The 3948-nt window shown below is 46.5% G+C and overlaps 1 pseudogene; it reads left to right on the top strand.

The window, feature by feature from the left end:
- Positions 1-1591: 1591 nt before the first annotated feature.
- On the top strand, positions 1592-2564 carry LOC123853848 (5'-AMP-activated protein kinase subunit gamma-2-like; annotated as a pseudogene).
- Positions 2565-3948: the final 1384 nt, after the last annotated feature.

The raw sequence follows: 3948 nt of genomic DNA, 5'->3' as shown, positions 1-3948 counted from the left end.
AGAGAGACAGAGACATCATAACACAGGAACCAGCCCTCAGCAGCATGCTACCTGCAGTGGGGAGGGATAGTTCTGGGGGCTGTAAGCTGATTTGTCTTCCCTGGGTCACAGAAAAGGAGCTGCAGTTTATTTTAATTTTTTTTAAGATTTTTTATTTATTTATTTGTCAGAAGGAGAGAGGGAGAGCGAGAGCGAGCATAAGCAGGAGGAGCAGCAGGCAGAGGGAGAAGCAGCCTCCCCACCAAGTGAGGAGCCAAATGTGGGACTCTATCCCATGATCCTCCTGGGATCATGACCTGAGCAGAGGGCAGAGCCTTAACTGACTGAGACTCACAGATGTCTCAAGAAGCTGCAGTTTAAAGAGCAACTAGAATGTGAAGGATCCACCCTGAGAGCCCCCCAAAAATGGGGAGGGGGTGGTCCTGGATCTCCTTCCATGTTGAGGCGCTTGTAAGCACTATGGTTCACATTTCCCTCCTTCTTGATAGGATGGACAGAAGCAGGGTCTGAGCATCCTATACAGCTAATTACCTCGATGAGCTCTTGGTCCCCAGCCCACTCTAACCCAGCTGTGCCAACAAGGAAGCCCCAGCATGACACACACGGGAACGCCCCTGGTCAGCATTCATGACAGCTCCTGACATCACACCAAGGTGACAGGTGCTACGCACCCTGGAACACTCCAGGCCTGCTGGACTTCAACTTGCTAAGGCACCCCTTGCATGGAGGGCTGCTTAACCTCCTGGGTCACTACTCCTTCTGCTGCAGCTGCCCTGACAAGGAGCCCCCTATGTGGAAAGCCCAGACCCCCCCCAAACCCACACTCTGTCAGTACACTCAGAGTGCTGAAGACCCCGGGACACACCAGCTTTCACCCATTTGAGCCTTAGCCATCTTTCTAGGACCCCTCCCCAATCCTGAATCCACTTCAGCTATAGCTATCCTCCCAAAGTGCTTTCTCTGCAGAGAGCCCTGGGACACTCCAGCCCACACCCACTTCAGCTATAGCTGTTCTGCCAGGGCACCCCTGGTGCAGAGCACCCCAGAAAACCTCAGCTCCTGATCCATCTCCACTCCAGCCACCCTCTGCAGAGAGCCCTGTGCCACAAGGTGTATCCACTTCAGCTTCACCTAACTGACATGGGTGCCCTCGGTGTGAAGATACAAACACCCCTACATTTATTGTAGCATGACTTTCAATAGCCAAGATATGGAAACAACCCAGGTGTCCATCCAGTAATGAATGGATGAAGGCTGCCCTTCAGCCTAACCACCACCTCTCTGCATGCCTAGTCAGAAGACCCCAACTGTACCCCATGACCCCACACTCTGTCTGCACCTCCCAGAGGGTCCTAGCCCATAACCCGGTGCTTATGCACCCCACGGCCTCTCCAGCACCTCCATCTTCCCACACCCTGAGAAACCACCAGCATCCTCAGGTCCCTGCACTCCACCTGCACCCTGAGGAGTCCCAGCCCACACTCTGGTGCCCCCACCCCTATGGCCAGAGAATCACCTAGAAGTACCTTCAGATCCTGGTCCTCCTCCTCCTTGGCAGCTCGGGCTGCAGCCCCTGGACCATGAAATCAGCATGCAAGAGAAATCCCAGTTGGAAGAAGAAGCACAAGACTCAGAATGTGAGTTTTCATGTACTTCATGAGGTCACACAAGGATCACCACATCATTCCAACCCCTTCAAAGCATGTTGTCTCTTATACTACATTACAAGTTAGAAAGGCTTCTTTGCCTTATCAGCCAAATAGTTTCCATCAGGGCCACTGCAGGGGAGCACAAAACAAAGTTTTGTAGGAATGCTAGCAATTACAGATTTCATAAATACACCACAGAGACAGTATAAGTCATCCCGGGACAGATTTATGAATGAGAGGCACATAACATTGAAACATGCAGGGAGATTTCTCCCCAAGAAAAACGTAAGCCTTTAGTGAATATAGCTCCAATTGCAAGCCTCTTCCATGCTGTACCCTCAATGATCAAAAATAAAATCCACACATTGCCAGTTATTGATCCTATCAGTGGGAATTCACTTTATACACTTAACCACAAATGGTTCCTCCAGCATTTTATGTCTGATCTGTCAAAGCCTGCCCTCATGAAGCAGAACCCAGATGCTCCTGCATTTGGGACCCACCACAACGTCCCTTCATTCACCGGGACACTCCCATCAGGAAAGCCTTGAATGTCTGTGTAGAAAGATGGTTGCCTGCCCTTCCTGTGGTGCATGAGTCAGGACACGTCGTAGATATTTATTCCAAGTCTGATGCCAACCTTGCTGCTGAGAGAACATACAGTAACTTAGATATCACCGTGACCCAGGCCCTCAGCACCGCTCACAGAGTCTTGAGGGTGCTGCGAAGTGCAGTAAGCTGGAAATCCTGGACAGATCAGTGTGGACTGACCTCTGTGGGGTGCTGGTCACAACTGAAGCAGATAGGATCGTGGCTGTCATTTCCCTGTCAGACACACGGCACTCCCTGATACTCATGCCCACAGGTGCCAAACAGAAGGAGACAGAAGCAGAATGGCCACTGTGCATGGAGTAGACCTTGGAGAAAATGTGAACAAAGATTCTGGGTCAGGCTTTGCCTCATGAACACTGACCATGACAGAAGACTGTCGAATGGCTAAGAACGTGTATCAGGGTTTAGTGATGGGTATTTTTCCCAGTGATGTCGAAACCCAGCATAAGAAACAGATTTTATGTGTTTCAAGTTTCAGAATTGCATATAACACTATTTTCAGACCTTTGAACAATTTCAGATGCTATATGTTATCAGTCTGCTGCATCCTGACTTTTTTTTTTTTAATTTTTCATCTCAAAGAATTCACTGGTCTGCAACAGGTAATATGACATAAGGGGAGAGCATGGCCTATTCAGACCTCGAGCTGTATATCAGCACACGGGGTGTGTCATCACCGTGGCCTGTGGCAGCTGGAGCCATGTGGGACTGAGATGTGAAAGCCTTTCAAACTTTCCCAAACCAGTTCTTTTCATTAGATTTGTGGAAATGCTGTAATTTGAATATAATTAGTTAATTTGTAAAAAAAAAAATGACACTTTTATGTATAGTGTGTTTTCAGATCTATAAAGTCTGCTTTAAGACAGGTTTATTTTTCCTTTAATGCAATATTTTACACATCTTGGTTGGTAACCTTCAGCAAACCCATTAATAAGCCATTGGTTGTTATTGTAAATGGCAACTTCCTCATTTATGTTTGGATCTGGAATGGATAGGACTTTGAATATAGACACTGTTAGAGTTTAAAAGCTGATGTTTCTAAAAGCATGTGTGGAGACCTGCTCTGCTAGACTGGAAACAGGCAGCTGCTATGAGGAAAGGAAGTTCTAGGAAAACGTGGATTTTCTCCTTGTGTCGAAATGTAAAATCATGATGTCTGTATGACTGCTGACGGATTGTTGTAGCAAAGTGTTATTATGGCATATGAACTATTGTCACGGGGTGAAGAGAAACAATGTTTCCTAATGTAAGTCCTTTGAAAATGTCCACACTGTACATAGATATGAGTACAGTGTGATTTTTTTTTTTGGAAGATTGAAAAATTAAAAAAAAAAAAAAAACCTTACTATCTGCAAAAAAAAATCAGATGAATGGATAAAGAAGAGGTGGTATATACACACAATTGAAATTTACTCAGCCATAACAAAAAAGGATGAGATCTTGCAATTTGGAACTACATGGATGGACCCAGAGGGCATAAACAAGTGAAGTAGGTCAGAGAGAGAAAGACAAATACCATAGGATTTCATTCCTATGTGGAATCTGCCAAGCAAAACAAATGAATAAACCACCAAACAAAAAACAGAATCAGGCCTATAAATACAGAGAACAAACTGATGGTTGCCAGAGGGGAAGTGGGGGGCATGGGAGAAATGGGTGAAGGGGGGTGGGAGACACAGGCTTCCCC

Source organism: Mirounga angustirostris, unplaced genomic scaffold (genome assembly GCF_029215605.1).
Source record: "Mirounga angustirostris isolate CCGP_5_RB_7025 unplaced genomic scaffold, mMirAng1.0.hap1 SCAF_7, whole genome shotgun sequence".
Lineage (NCBI taxonomy): Eukaryota > Metazoa > Chordata > Mammalia > Carnivora > Phocidae > Mirounga > Mirounga angustirostris.
The sequence above is the reverse complement of the archived record's forward strand: the minus strand, read 5'-3'. Positions and strand labels throughout refer to the sequence as shown.